Below are 17,449 nucleotides of genomic sequence, written 5' to 3' on the forward strand. Positions count from 1 at the left end.
GAGTCAACAAGAAAGTCTTTTAAATTTGTTTTTTAAATATTCTGTCTATGCTGTCTGTGATGGCCCCATCAACAAACTTGCAACATGGTTTGGTTTAATTTGGTTAGGTAGCTGCACGAGTTTCTAGTATATTCAGAATGCCATTTTATCTAACAGTAATCGTGGAAAACCATTCGTGAACGTGTATGTTGTGTGGTTTGGGCCTTGGTTGGATTAACATAGTGTTGAGGCTCATTTTAAAACAATCAGTCCCATCTATGGCATTATTGTGAATTAAAGTATCTCTGAATTTAAATTTGTCATTAGTTTTGCTGTAAGCAGTTATCAGTTGTCATTGAAAGTGCATACAACACTCCTTTACTGCACTGCATGCATTAGAGAGCATAGAGATGTTAAAAAGTATTGTGTGTAAATATTTCAGTTGGATCAAAATTTTACTTATCTTTGATTTACCGTCTCCAGGTTGGGTTCAAATTAAGTCAAAACAATTAATGCATATTTTATATGCTTATTGACTGTGACATAATAATGGTGGAAAAAAATCGTGGAAACTGCATCAAGATTAAATTACATAGTTACTGAAGTTTCTTTGATCAATAGTTGTAATAGATGCTAAATGAAATGGGCTTTGTGCACAAAGCCTATTTAGACATATGGAAGCTAATTTCTACAAAATTACAAATGAAACAGCTAGGACATGTTAAATAGTTATGTTAAAGACATGAAAAGTGATACGCAGTAGGCAGAAATTTTGATCAACAGTTAGTTCAATGTCCTAAAATTGGTGGTAATAATGATGATTCTATTCTATGTAGTGGAAGTTTTTGGTGTGCATCAGAATTCACAAATCTTGCAAAGATTTTTCTGCAAACTTATATTTTCTAATAGTTATGTCATTAACATGTTATTTTGGTAACACTATACATTTTTGGAAGCACAAACATTAGAGGTACAATACTATGACACTAGACTGTTAAAACAAATAGGTTTTTAGATTCAAACATTCTGATAATTGACAGTTTTTAATAAAGATAAGTTTCGAAGTACACAGTTTTCCGAAAATAAGATTTGTAGAAGTATGAGAATGAGATCATTCATTTGAAATATGTCAATCTAAAAACTTGAGTTTTGAAGTGCACATTGTTTAATGGATCAGAATTTTTGAATAATTTCTTAAATAAAATGTTTCCATGTGACATAATTAAAGTATTGATATTGGCAGGCTGTTAACTATATGAGTATAAAGTTTAGAAAAATAAAGCTAGAGGAAGAACGTGGGTCCATTGATAGTGACCGGGCCAAATATCTTGCGAAATTAGCATCAAACTAAAAAATAAGAACAAAAATCTGTTCTAGCATGACGGGGATGACACTATGGATGGCCCACTAGATGACGTCTGATTGATAGAATCTGCACTTTTTTTAAATAGGTTCACCCATTTTTGTTACATATTCATATAGTATGTACATAAATGTGAATGTTTGATTGGGAACATTTGTTTCACTTTGTGATAGAAGGTGCTGTAATATTCCGACACTTATAATACGCCTCACCCATTTCAATGAATAGTTTGTAACAATAGGGTTTTTTAAGTTAAAACACACAAAGTAGTTAAGTTTGGACTTGATTTTTGTTGTCCCAGTATGATAGTCACTTTTGTGTCCTTACCATAAATGACGGGAAAGCCTGCTGTTACTGTGTGAGCAACCATAATAACCTCATTAATGTAATAAATGCTCAAAATGATGTCCTTCAATTTCAATGCATTTGGAAATACGCGTAATGAAATTCCTCTCGACATAGATTAGATCTCCTTGAGTAACTGTTTAACATGCATTGACAATGAACGTTTTCAGGCATTGTCTGTGGATCTCGGTAACAAATATCTTTCAATTTTGTCCAAAGAAAAAAGTTGAGATGTAAGGTCCGGTGAACGTGCAGGCTAGGGTATGGTGCTTCTACGACCAATCGACTTGTCATTAAATATTCTATTTAATACCACTTCAACTGCACACGTGCTATGTGCCGGATATACATCATATTGAAAGTACATCACCATTCTGTCATGAAGTGAAACATCTGGTAGCAGAATCTGTAATACATTAATTAACAAATTGGCATACATTGCTCCATTTACACTGCCATCGATAAAATAAGGGCCAATTAGATGTCCTCCTATTATTTCGCACCTTACATTAAACTGCCAGGGTTGCTAATGCAGCCATCTTGGATTTTCTGTTGCCCAGTAGTGCACGTTATGCCAGTTTACGTTACCTCTGTTTGTGAATGACACTTAGTCAGTAACTAGAACTCTTGAAAGAAACCTGTTGTCTCGTAATTTATTTTGTGCCAAGTGGCAAAAATTTACACGACATTCAAAATCATCGCCATGCAATTCCTGGTGCATAGAAATATATGAAGGGTGAAATGTATGATGATATAGAATTCTAAAAACTGACGTATCTGAAATTCCAGATTCCTACTCTGTCTGCTCCTAATGTGTGGACTAGCCTCAGCTGCAGCTGAAACGCTTATTTGGGCATCTTCATTTGTCACAGTACTTGGTTGCATCTTCTTCTTTGGCTGAAAACTTCAAGTTACTTTAAATACATTAACTGTCCGATGAAAGGTCTGGACAAATGGATGCTGTCTGTAAGGACAACGATCAACATGCATAACACAAGCCTGTTGGGCATTTTGATCACAATAGCCATAAATAAACACCATATGTACCTTTCCTGCGACTGTTAAACTTTCCATTTTAACAATATTATGTCTTCCTCGTAATTATTATGACTGGACAAGTGTGTTATCATACCTATTTTAAGTAATGAATTGCACTCAGTGATACTAGGTGTGTTGCTAAATTTGTGAGAATATTACACCACCAGCCATCACAAAGGGAAACAAATGTTCCAAATCAAACATTCCTATTTAGTTATGTATTATATGAATATATAATAAAAAATTGGGGTACTTGTTGGGAAAAAAGGCAGTTTCTATCAATTTGACCTATCTAGTGGACCAGCCGTAGTGCCCTCTGCTTTCCCCTGTTATGCTCTAACAGATTTGGTCTTCTTAGTTTTTTGTTTGATGCTAATTTAAACAAAAAATAAGAACAACAAATCTGTTAGTGTGATGGGGAAAACAGATGGTGCTATGATGGATATCCCACTAGATGGCACTGCCATAGGTAAAATTGATAGAAGCTGCATTTTTAAAAATAGGTATCCCCATTTTTTTATTACATATTCGTACAGCACGTAAATAAATAGGAATGTTTGATTTGAAATATTTGTTTCGCTTTGTGCTGCATGGTGCTGTAGTAGTCTTACAAAAGTAGCAATGCACCCAATAGCACTGTGTGCAATGTAAAGATGGAATTGAGTGGCAAGCAAGCACACTTGTAGACATTTGGAGAGTATTAGCTTTTAGACAAAGTACTTCATTAAATCTCTCTCTCTCTCTCTCTCTCTCTCTCTCTCTCTCTCTCTCTCTCTCTCTCTCTCTCAGGACACTAGCCTTGTCACAAAGTATTGTCTCTCAGTACACAGAACTCATTGCGCACGCGTTCTGACTTGCACACCACACCACACCACTCCAGGACTGGCTAAACATTCCACACTTGATTCCCCACCCCCTCATTTGGAATTGTAATATTCTCACCAGATTTAGATTTTTGCCGGAAAAGGTCATGTAACTTGTGGTAACCTTGTGAACAGTTTTATTATTTGTTGGTTTTCTGCCCTTCATTCACTGACCTTGGACCCAAACACACAAGTTTCTGAATTCCAATTTTTCTGACTGTTGCTGTAAATATGTGCATAATGCTTTTCAGCTAAGATTAGAAACATATGTTGGCCAATCGCCCTAAGTTCATTTGCAAACAGCCTCAATGACATGCTCATTAGTAATTGTTGTGTGTTGTGCAACTCTCTGTGGGATGTACTCTGGCATTAAGAGAACATAACTGTGCTCCACACCTCCTCCTTCACTTGATGAAATCGCCTTGAATTTGTCTCCTGAGGGGCACCAAACTGAGTGACTGATTAACACTTGTATGGTAGAGAGCTCTTGAGGCATAGGTCATTTATGAATTTCGAAACACATGAGTGTTATCGTTTGACACAGATTTTATGAAAACAATAAAATTTCATATAAAGTTCCAGTTTATATGCAAGTTAATGATCTAACTACATGTAGAGGACTCTGCCACTACATGTAGTTGGGGTTAGTACCTAGAGAGTAAAAAAAAAATAGGTATGCATTTATTAATGGAATGTAACTTTCCGGCACTGTTAAAATTTCATTTCACTGGACTGTGACTCGGACACCTGAGGGGTGTGCTCCACTGGTTGGACATCAAAATGTCACAATCGGAATAAAATAAAATCTTTAAGGGAAGGGTCCACTTTGCCATCATTGTTTTTAAAGACTTAATGACACTGTTCATCTTGTGTGCTCCCCTCTGTTTCAGTATGAATTGTCAGAAGAGTGGACCACATCCAAAAACTTGTCTCAAATTGATTGATAATGGCTAATTAAAAATATTAAAAATATCATTTAAATTGAAAATTTTATTAATAGTATTTTCAGTACATACGAAGAGTGGAAGTGGAAAATGTTCTAAATGGCAAATCTGGCATTTGTCAAGTGAATCAAAGAACAATATATCTCTCTTTGTGCATAACTTACTTATATTCAAAATATAGTAACTAGCGGAACTGCGGTCGACAAACTCTCATATTTGAAATTTTTTGGCAAAAGAATTACAAAATTAAATTAAAAAACTTCGTATTGGATGCTGTTATTTAACACAATTCCATTCTTGGAATTACATGTTGCAAGTTCGCTGTGGAATTCCCTGTGGTGTTGAATAGTTGGTGATACAAACAGGTAATTCTGGTTTGAAATTGATAAACATGGTTGGTCTTTCAGATGGAGTACAGCATTTCATACATCGGCCATGGCCTTTCCTCTTTTGAAGACTGACATTTTTCCATTCTTTTTTTTTTTAAGAGTAAGAACCTGTAATAGGTACTGAGATGAATGATCGTGACACTCTTCTTGTCATACTGCATTGGGTCATACACACCTTCATTGTCAAATGTCTCGGCAGCATCTTTAATCTCAAAGAAATCAGTTGTATGCACTGGAGTGGGTTCATAGCTTTACATGACACAATATTCATGTGTAGTTCTTGTAGAACAAAGGCCTTACTTACATATCTTCATTTTTTCTGTAATTGCAAATGGGTGATTCAACATCAACTCATCTAGGCCTCCCTGCTCGAGCGCCACTGGTTTTGTTGAAATTTTATGTGAACATTCGCACATGTTCCCGATGAACATTGCTAAAGTGCGATGTTCGTTGAAGTAATACAGGCAGAGATACAGTCACTTGTTTGACTCTGTGCTAAAGCGTAGAGCGAGCAAGAATTTTTGGTAAATTTGAGCTGATACATATCTGGCCCTATTTTGTTGACAGAAAAGAAATGCTGATATCTTGTACAACTTTATGCATTTTCTTAGAAATAATAATGAAAAGAGCCATATTTAGCCAGAAACTTTCAGGCAAAATCGCCCAAAAAAATTGGCGTTGACAAAAATTTCAGAGTTTGTTTCTCGTATATTGGGGCTAAGAGTATGACGAATGTGAAACTGGTTCTGAAGTATAAAATTTTTTATATGTATATATCCAATATTGAATAAATTAAGTGCAAAGTTGAATATTTTGTAAAGAGGTAAAAAAATGCGGCTATGTGGGATAACAATGCTAGATAATTTGAATCAAAGTTGGGCACAAAAATTGCGATACTAGTAAAATGTTACCTTCAGATTCTCACATCTTGTATGTTATGTTCACAGTTTCAAGTATACAGCATACTTAGTTTGTTTTTGACAGATAGAAAGATTAGACGTGTTTTAGTGTGCTTGGCAATTTTAGGTTGTTATAAAATTGGAGCAAAGAAGTTGCATCAAATTTTGTGTGAAAAATGAAATCAAGTGCTCTAAAACACTTGAAATGTCGACAGTGGCATACGGTGGTCAGCTCTAAGTAAAAGAAAATGTTAACAAGTGGTACAAGCTCTTCCAAGATGGCTGAAAAGATGCCAATGACAAACCTCGCTTTGGACGCCCCAGCACATCAACAGTTGATAAAGTTGAAGCTGTGAAGAAAATTGTTTTGGAAAATTGTTGAATTACTGTAAAAGAAGTTGCTGAGGGTGCTGGCATATCGGTCAGCTCGTGTCGTGTAATTTTTTGGATGTTTTGGGCATGAGACATGTCAGTGAAGTTTGTTCCAAAACTTCTCAATTTCGATCAGAAAAACAGTCGCATGAGCATCGCTCAGGAGCTGTTGAATGACATCAATGATCATCTTGATTTGCTCAAAAAAGGTCATAACTGGTGATGAAACATGGGTTTACGGTTATGACGTCGAAACCAAAGCTCAGTCTTCCCAATGGAAGCATCCCGCAGAGCCAAGACCGAAAAAAGCACACAAAGTTCTGTCAAATGTCAAAGTTTTGCCGTATTGAGTAGAACGTTGTGACGTACAGATTGCACATTTGTAGATGACAGAGTTAGAGGAGCAATGCATCTGCATTAAATTTTGTGTGAAACTCCAGAAAACCTTTACAGAGACAGACCGAATGGTGCAGGAAGCTTGCGGTGATGAGTGCTTGAACCGTATTCGGTGTTACACATGGTTCATACAGTTTAAAGATGGCCCGACAGAAGTTAGAATACCCTCATTCAGGACACCCTTCAACGTCTACCAACAATATTCGTGTCTGGACTGTCAGTGAAGTTGTGCATGCCAATCAAAGTCTGGCTGACTCGGAGAGATTGTAGAAGAATGTAATAAATATTTGAGTTGGATCATGTCATAAAATCCTGACACAGGATCTGGGAATGCATCTTGTTGTTGCCAAGTTCATCCCATGGCTCATGAGTCAAGACCACAAAGACCTGTGCCTAGCAATCTATGAAGAGCTTTTGGATTACACAAATGAGACATGTGGCCCCTGTGGGTTTTTTGTTTTCCAAAGTTGAAAACCCCATTGAAAGGACAAAGATTTGTGGCGATAGATGAGGTAAAGAAAATTTGCAGATGGCACTTCAAGCAATCAGCAAGAGGTGTATCAGGACTGTTTGTAGAAGTGGAAACAACATTCAGAGCGGAGGATCAGTTGTGGAGGAGAGATTTTGAAGGAGAAAGGTAAGCATAAAAAAAATTTTGTGGTCAAAGTTCCAGAATTTTTTGAACAGACCTTGTATATGTATTATGAACAGCTGAGGTGCTGTAAAACCCCTTGTGGCATTTGTCAAGCTACTCTCCCGTCTGATCAGTCCTGCCTTGTTCAGAATGACCCATGCAGATTAATATGGTCTACATTCTATTCTTTGTTTGCCAAATGAGACGAGGGACAAGCTCTAGGTCCCTCATCCATGTACCATCTGTCTTGAGTATGCCTTCCTCCTTGGCGGGTTAGTGGGATTTGCTGCTGTCATGATTTGTAGAGAACCATTAACATATATAAATGATAGTTCATTTTGCACGACCACTCCACTAACATGCATTACTTCACTCCAAGTCAACCTTGACATATCTTTAATTTGATTGGCTGTGTAAAAGAAGAAAAAATATAAAAGGTAAAGGTACCAGGAAATGTAGAGTGTATCAATATTACGAGGTGCATTAAAGTTCTAAAGCCTCCGATTTTTTTTCTAATTAATTACTCACCCGAAATCGGTGAAACTGACGTTACTTCTCGACATAATCGTCCTGCAGGCGTACACATTTTTCACAACGCTGACGCCATGATTCCATGGCAGCGGCAAAGGCTTGTTTAGGAGTCTGTTTTAACCACTGGAAAATTGCTGAGGCAATAGCAGCACGGCTGGTGAATGTGCGGCCACGGAGAGTCTTTCATTGTTGGAAAAAGCCAAAAGTCACTAGGAGCCAGGTCAGGTGAGTAGGGAGCATGAGGAATCACTTCAAAGTTGTTATCGCGAAGAAACTGTTGCGTAACGTTAGCTCGATGTGCGGGCGCGTTGTCTTGGTGAAACAGCACATGCGCAGCCCTTCCTGGACGTTTTTGTTGCAGTGCAGGAAGGGATTTGTTCTTCAAAACATTTTCGTAGGATGCACCTGTTACCGTAGTGCCCTTTGGAACGCAATGGGTAAGGATTACGCCCTCGCTGACCCAGAACATGGACACCATCATTTTTTCAGCACTGGCGGTTACCCGAAATTTTTTTGGTGGCGGTGAATCTGTGTGCTTCCATTGAGCTGACTGGCGCTTTGTTTCTGGATTGAAAAATGGCATCCACGTCTCATCCATTGTCACAACCGACAAAAAGAAAGTCCCATTCATGCTGTCGTTGCGCGTCAACATTGCTTGGCAACATGCCACACGGGCAGCCATGTGGTCGTCCGTCAGCATTCGTGGTACCCACCTGGATGACACTTACCGCATTTTCAGGTCGTCATGCAGGATTGTGTGCACAGAACCTACAGAAATGCCAACTCTGGAGGCGATCTGTTCAACAGTCATTCGGCGATCCCCCAAAACAATTCAATCCACTTTCTCGATCATGTCGTCAGACCGGCTTGTGCAAGCCCGAGGTTGTTTCGGTTTGTTGTCACATGATGTTCTGCCTTCATTAAACTGTCGCACCCACGAACGCACTTTCGACACATCCATAACTCCATCACCACATGTCTCCTTCAACTGTTGATGAATTTCAATTGGTTTCACACCACGCAAATTCAGAAAACGAATGATTGCACGCTGTTCAAGTAAGGAAAACGTCACCATTTTAAGTATTTAAAACAGTTCTCATTCTCGCTGCTGGTGGTAAAATTCCATCTGCCGTACGGTGCTTCCATCTCTGGGATGTATTGACAATGAACGCAGCCTCATTTTAAAACAATGCGCATGTTTCTCTCTCTTTCCAGTCCAGAGAAAAAAATCGGAGGCCTTAGAACTCGAATTCACCTCGTAACTAATTACTGCGAGACACTCACTTGGAACAGTATAAATATGGCAAGAAAAGTGCTAGTGCCATATGTGACCTTCCTTCCATGGAAGGTCAATTAGAGTATTGTATGCATAACCCTTCTCTGATTAAGTCAGAAAAATTGAAATAGGTAAAAGCTGAAACAAAACTTGCATTTTTAGTGACTATGTTTATATTCAGCACCCTAAAATATTATTTATGGTCTTCATTGAACCACTCTCAATTACACAGAGGTTTGTACAAAGAGTGGTTGTTGTTCAGGGTGATCAATCCATACCGCAGCTTCCTGGCAGGGATTTCTTTCCCCAGTCGGCAGCCAGCCAGCCAGTGATGGTGTTGACAGGGAGTAATATTTCTCCTCCCCTGCAAGGCCTTTGTTTGTGTAGAAATCTTGGGCAGGTAGCTTGTTCGTTAGGTGACGAAATGCAGTGCGTTGAGGGAAAGGGCTTCAAGCAAAATGTGGAAACACAAAATTCTATTCGTCAAAGAGTATTTATGTATGATTCATAGGTGCACACAAACAGCGTGTGCAGTAAGGAGACCATTGCAAGGGAGATTTCATGTTCAATTTTGTGTTTGCAGTAAAATCTATTGATGGATCAATAAATTTTGTGAACTTAGATGACCACGTACAGTACTCTCAGAAATAACTGTGATAACATTGTAGAAGCTCTGGGAAGGTCTCCAAGGAATTCAGTTTGACATCTTTCTCAGAAAATGAAAATTCCCTATGGCTCTTTTAACAGCTATGAAATGACAGAAGCTCCGGCCCTATAAAATAACAGCAGTGCAAGAACTTAAATATGATGCTCCTGAAAAAAGGTTGCAGTTTTATGAATGGCTTTGAATAGGGTGCATGATGGACAAACTGACCCTCATCTAACTTCCTTTTCAGATGAATCATGGGTATGTTAATACTCAAAATAATTTTTACTGGAGTTCTGAAAAATGTAATGTGACACAAGAGGCACCTATGCATGATCAAAAATAGGAACGTAGGGCGTTATTAGCAGTGAGAGAATAATAGGCTTTATGTGTGTGTGTGTGTGTGTGTGTGTGTGTGTGTGTGTGTGTGTGTGTGTGTGTGTGTGTGTGGGCGCACGTGCGAGAAACAGTTAACAATGAGAGATATGTGGTAACCATTTTGCACCATTATTGTGACCAATTAACTGAGAGAGAACATGCTTTCATGACCTTCTAGCAGGATTCTGCGATCAGCACTAGAACCAACTTCTCAGTACAGGAAGTTCATGACTTGTATCAAGATAACAAAATATGACCTGTTAGCCCTATTTAAGCCCTTGTGAATGTTATCTGTGGGGAGTATTAAAAGAGAAAGTGTACAAATCAAATCCACACACTTTAGATGAACTTAAGCTAACATTCATCAAGAAACTGCTGCCATTTCTCAGGGGTAACTGCAGATCCGAATGAGCAATTTCCTAAGCAGGTGTCAGAAGTGCTTGAATAATGAATGAAGGATGTGCCAGCATCTCCTTGGGAAATGTATGTGAAAAATTTGCTTTTTAAAGTGTTTATGGTACATATGTTTTATAATAAACCATACTATATTTAGTGCGAACCTCATGCCACCCGCACCACGGTCACATTAGCTGGCCTCACCGGGTGCGCACACTGTGAAAATAATGCATTAAGTGTTGATCACTCTGTACAGTTCAGTTCAATAATATTTCAGTAATACATTGGTTATAACCAGTGTCATTGTACTTTATTATTATGTAAAGGAATGTTTGTTCTTCTGTATGTCCAATATTCTTAATTCTTTCAGTTATTCTTTTTCTTTATTCATTTGAGATCACCTTTCCTGTTGTCCTTTTATTGATCAAATAAAGGCACAAATTAAAAAAAAAGAGAGATCATATGCATGCATTTATACATATAACAAAATAAGTATTTGGAAACTGTTTTAATGCATGACAAGCAGTAACATAGAGACTTGCTAAGCCATTATATTTTGCCATCCTCACTTAGCACTTATGTGAATTGACCCACTTTAAAATATTGGTGCAAAATTGTCTGCTTCACCTTGCTTTCAGTCACTTTTAGCTGTATTTTGTAACGGGTAGTGGCTGAGTTCACAGCCTGAGACACTTTGGTGCTGTGTTCTTTGTCAAGATCAGTTTCAAGAACGATGTTCATTCCCAGCTCAGAATGAGAGCGCGTATCCGAGTTCTTGGTAATTACCTTTTGGCACACGGTGGTCTTTGGCTCTGTCTCTTCTTCATGTGCTCATTCTGTTTGTAACTGGCTCAGTTCCTTGTTTGGAACAGGTTCTCTGTCAGTGTCTTGGAGGTCAATCAAATCATCTTCTTCCAAAACCAAAATGGCTTCCTAAGTTTTAGTTCTGAAAGAGAACCGACTTTAGGTTTATTAGCTTTATACATTAGAACCAGATTTTTTTTCCAAACTCGGTTCAGTCTAGTTGATTTTAACAGTCTCCAAGATTCCCTAATCACCTGCAGCAGTAGCACCAAGAAGCAAAGTCAATAATTCTTTTTTGACACCTTATATTCAGATGCAGATTTTGCACGTTCTGAAATATGAGTTCTTTAATGCCTTCGCTTACAATAGAGTGCTGTTTCATCTACATTGAAACCTTATTCAGGTCAGTATCCATTTCAAAATGTTGGGATATTCTTTAGCTGTGTTTTCAGCTCCACTAGTTCTTTCTCCTTTAATTATAAAGTTGTGCAAATTGTAGTGATTTTTGAATGTTTTTAAACCAACTCCAGCTTCCTTGAAATGTTCCGTACTTCACAGATTCATCACTATTCTCACTCTTTAAATTTCCAAAATACTTCTAGCCTCTTGTTGGATAGTACCAAATGTTCTTGGAGCGGGAAATCCAAAGAACCGAATATGGACTCAGAATCACTGTGTAATCTGCTGTCAAGCATCACAGGAAACCACAGAGTAAATAGAAATGCAGAAAATGTCAGGTCAACAGTCGAATAAGATGAAACAGTGTCGAGGTAGAAAATTATCAAACTCGAGCCCACTGATCAAACACACAAAATTACCTGCCATCTTTGTAAGAAACAGAAACCTCTATCAAAAAGTGCGATGCAAAATAAGCCAAAATATTCTGGTCTAATGTGAAGGGCAGAATGAGAAGAGACAGACACACACAAATGTTACTAACCACATAGACAGGGCAATAACAATATGGACAATAAAAAGACCAATAAATACGAGGGTCAGTCAAAAAGTAATGCCTCCTATTTTTTTTTCTACGTTTAATTGTCAGGAAATTTAAATGCAATTACATAGGTTGAAAACCACAACATTGAGGATCATTTTGTCATTTTTCAATGTAATCTCCGCCCATCTCTACAGTTTTGGTCCATCTTTGAACAAGGGCATGTATCCCAGCACGGTAAAAATCACAGCTCTGCTTCCTAAGCCATTGACGCACGGATGTTTTGACGGCCTCCTCATCTTCAAAATGAATCCCACGATGAGCTTCTTTTAGTGGCCCGAACAGATGGAAGTCTGATGGTGCCAGGTCAGGGCTGTATGGGGGATGAGGCAAAACTTCTCATCCAATTTTGACAATCTCGTCAGAGGTGTGACGACTGGTGTGTGGTCTTGCATTGTCATGCAAAAGAAGAACATCTGCCATTGATTTTGTTGGGCGAACTCGCTGAAGACGTGCTTTAAGTTTGTTGAGGGTTGTGACGTATTGAACAGAATTTATTGTGCATCCCTGCTCCAAAAAATCAACCAGAATCACACCCTCTGTATCCCAGAAAACTGTTGCCATAACTTTCCCTGGCGATCGCACAGTTTTGAATTTTTTCTTCCTCGGCGAGCTTGTGTGACGCCACTCCATTGACTGCCTCTTTGATTCGGGTTCAAAAAAATGCACCCATGTTTCGTCCCCGGTCACAATTTTTTTCAGAAACTCATCTCCCTCCAAACGGAAGCGCTGCAAGTGTTGGGAGGCTATTGTTTTCCTTGCCTCTTTATTCTGATCGGTTAACATTCTTGGAACCCACCGTGCACAAACTTTTGAGTACCCCAATTGTTTAATAATCGTGATCACACTGCCTTTACTAAGAGAAATAATGCGACACACTTCATCTGCAGTCACCCGACGGTCACCACGAATGATGTCATCAACTTGCTGAATGTTGTGTGGAGTCACTGCACTCACCGGCCTGCCGCTCCGCTTTTCGTCAGTCAACGGTGTTTGCCCTTCAGCTTCCTTACAACGACGAACCCATCGTCTAACAGTGCTGACATCCACTGTCACAACACCATACACCTTCTTCAGTCTTTCATGAATGCGTATGGGCGTTTCACCTTCAGCATTCAAGAATTCAATCACACAACGCTGTCTCAAACGAACATCGATGTCGGCCATCTTACAAACTTCTGCTGTGCTGCCACCTGTTGACACAGAAAGTTACTACTGCAGTGGATTGCAGAAGAAGGTTTGAGGAATGGCGCCAAATTCAAATTTTTCACTTAACTTAATTTCTTTAAGTAGAAAAAAAATGGGAGGCATTACTTTTTGACCGACCCTCGTAGAGTAATAAAGAGAAATGGAGTGGAGTTTAAGAAAGTGGATAAGAAAAAGAGACAAGGAATGGAGGATGCCTACATCTAGACAAGAACGACTTAAAGGACACATTCTCAAATTCAGAAAAAGTTAAAAGTGCAATGAATGCTAGGTGTGACACATCACACATTATTGTAGCACCGTTTGATAGCTTACAACAGCTAATAGAGAAAGAGTACGAAATTACACAGGTCATACAAAATACTCATGGCAATGGGAATTATGAAAATGGTACAAACAGTGATGGATATGACATGAAAAATTGAGTTAATTCACGGCTGGACCTGTGGCCTGTTCACAATGTGTGTGAAAACGCAATGAAACTAACTAAACTGGAGGATATGCATGTGTTAACCATAGCAATAAGACACCTGATTAGGCACATTCATCCAAAAGGCTGTACCATAAAGTTTCCTATAATGGAGGAAGTTGATCATATTCAGCTCAGTGTCATCAACTTGCCTAAAATTCAAAGATACTGCAGACTCTACTCGACACCATCTTGAAGAGGAGGCAGAAGACACAATATTGAGCATCGACACAGACAGTTAGTGATTACTAGAGACCGGATTATGTGCATCATCAAAACCTTAAAATATACGTGAAACAATGCTTAAAAAATACATGAAAAGTGTCCAAATATGCAAGATAAAATAATAAAAAAAACATGGTAGTTACTGAGTGTATTATATCTTAAAATCGAACCTGTGCATATTAATCACGAGGAAGAGCGAACAATCGGCACATTTAGAACGCTGATATTTTGTAACTATTTTCCGGTAGAGGTTAGGAAAGGGGCCTTTTTGGGATTATTTCCTAAAAAATTGCAAAACGGGGACGTATACTGTATATCAAGAATTGTTCCTTCTTTGCTATTGTTGACTGTAAAAAGCGGATGGGATGCGAGTGAGCCGCAGCGAAACAACCAATATGTACAGAACCAACTTTGAGATATATCGCACGCAGAGGGGCACGCTCAAAAACTCCATAACATTTTATTTAAAAAACAACATAGAATAATGAATTTTTTGAACAGCATTAACTTTTAATTAATACTATTGGACCAAAGCATCATTTACAATTTGTTTTACATTTTTCTACTATTGTAAACACAAATGACCAAGTACTGTTCCAAATGTTCATTAATAAGATAGTGTCTTCGATCACTCAAAACATTTTTATAAGCAGAAAAGGACCTTTCTACATCAGCTGACGTAACTGGGCAGTATTTGAATTTGGGTGCTATTTTGGCACTTATTGTTTCTTGTAAAAGTTCAACTATCCCATCAATAAAACTACCAATCTGGTACAAGGGTCAAAGTGTGGTTATTGTTTAAAATGTTTTCAAACTTGTATTTAAGTTTTCTTGGGAATACCTCAAGCAATGAGGAGTTCACTAGAACAATTTCATTCATTAACTGGATAGATTCATTCAACGCCAAACCTTGCGTTTCAACTTTTTTAATACTTGCACGTATATGGGAAAAATGAGTGCTAATCACAGCAATGTCTTTTTAATACCAGAATCATTAAAAGCTTCCTTGCACTGGCAAACTATGGAAGTCATTTACTACCCCTCTAATGGCCTCGAAATGTTCATTGTAAAACAACACAGCTTCGACCCACGTATCCCAACGAGTTACCACTGGTTTGGAGGGGGGGGGGGGGTAAAGGCACATTTGGTAGTTTGGTAGTTTTTCTTTATTGGTCTTGACGAAAGCAGGAGCCTTTAGAAACACTTCCTTTGTGGATGAAATCAGTTGATTTACCTTCACAAACGTGGAACATTTCAGCAAGGCGATGTACTCCATGAGCAAAGCACGCCACATGAATCAAATATGGATAAAATACTCGGAGGGCTTTTCCTGCTATGAAATAAGCAGCATCTGAAATAAATACAAACACCATTTCATCTGCAGAAGATTCTGGAAATATTTTTCTAATACCCTCATTCACAAATCTGGCCATCGCAGAATGATTTACTTTATAAAGTTCTTTGCAGGCCGCTAAATGTGAAAGAGGAGGCTCGTATTCTAAAGCGCCAACAATCTAATTTGCAATGTAACGGCCACAAGTGTCTGTAGTTTCGTCAACTGAAATCCAGATAATGCTGTCGTTAATTGCGTATTTCTTCCAGAACATTTACGTAAATTGTTGGCATGTAATTTTTACGCAATGTTGATTCATCTGGTATATTTTGATTTAAGCAATAATTGCGCAGGAAGCCTTTGAGGATAAGGTTTGTAAGTTTGTGAAGGGGAATATTGCTTGCAATGAATGCTTCACGTAGATCCATGTTAAGTCGACTTTTTTGGTTACCTTCGGACAAATCCCCGCTACTGCAACTTGCTGTTGTCAGAAGTTGTTGCTGTGGTCCTTTCTTCTCTTGTCTTGTCTTGACGTGCTGGTCTATTAGAAACTTTTTTTGTGCATGGAACGTTTTTCTCTCAAATTCGACGATATAAAACAATTCCGTCATGTGTAAATGTTCCAGTATGGTCAGCTATCCACGAAACGACATTTCTTTTTTCGGGCGGTATACGCACAACAAGTTACACACTACACGTCGTAAACACGTTCAACTGTGAACAAGTAAATAGAAAGCTAAACTGAAACAATGGACGTGCGTCTAAAAGTCTGCGTAGTTTAATTTACTTGTTACCGACACGTACGGTATGACAGCGAAGGATTATTAATCAGAGGCACGGTCGCAGGAGCATTTACTGTGTCTGTCTGTCTGTCTGTTCCTGTTCCTCTTCTGTAATGATTTCGCTGTATAGTGGCCTCTCTGTTAGCCATAGGTCGCGGTCAATCTGTGAGACATCAAAACTAGATCGAGCTAGAGACCACCCGTCTCAATATTTAAAATATTGTAAACATAGAGCGAAAATATGCATCGTCATTAGTTTTTAGTTTACATGTGCAATAACCGGTGAAAAGAAGCGAAATATGCAAATGCATAAATCCGGTCTCTAGTGATGACACATGGCTGAATTGTACATGATTACAGGTGAGACTGTCTCTATAGCTATGTGCTCATAAGGAACCCATAGCTTTCACTTACAGTCAAATTGCACCCCAAAGGCAACGGGACAGAGACAAATGATTAAAACTGGCCAGATAAATGCGATGCGCGGTACCATGCTGATGCAAGAACCCAGGAAAATGTTAGAGGAGTTGGACTTACACATACTATGTATACATGAGCCATATTCCAAAAACGGTAGCCGGCCGCAGTGGCCGAGCGGTTCTAGGCGCTTCAGTCTGGAACCGCGCGACAGGTACGGTCGCAGGTTCGAATCCTGCCTCGGGCATGGGTGTGTGTGATGTTCTTAGGTTAGTTAGGTTTATGTAGTTCTAAGTTCTAGGGGACTGATGACCTCAGATGTTAAGTCCCATAGTGCTCAGAGCCATTTGAACCAGAAACGGTAATTACCCCACAAGCCTGTTCCAGCACAGATCAAAACATCAGCTCATCAGCCAATGGCCGCAATTGTTGTGCCAGATAAAGACATAACAGTGACAAAGATACAACAGCTGTATGACAAACACACTGTGACAATAGAAATTACTGCCTTACGAAAATTTTACACCATTACTGTAATCAATATTTTCAATACAATCAGGAGATACAACTACATATAAAAAAACCTTAAAAACCACGGTAATGCTGGATCAACACGACAGACACATTTTCGTAATGGATGCAAACGTGAAATCAACATTGTGACATAGAGTAACGGATGAAAGAGGATTCTGTCTTCAGGACGCTAGACAAGAACTTGGCCTTCATGTCATAAATAAGCCTCTCAGTCCATCTTCTTTCCAAAATGT

The sequence above is a fragment of the Schistocerca cancellata genome, chromosome 4 (genome assembly GCF_023864275.1).
Source record: "Schistocerca cancellata isolate TAMUIC-IGC-003103 chromosome 4, iqSchCanc2.1, whole genome shotgun sequence".
Classification (NCBI taxonomy): domain Eukaryota; kingdom Metazoa; phylum Arthropoda; class Insecta; order Orthoptera; family Acrididae; genus Schistocerca; species Schistocerca cancellata.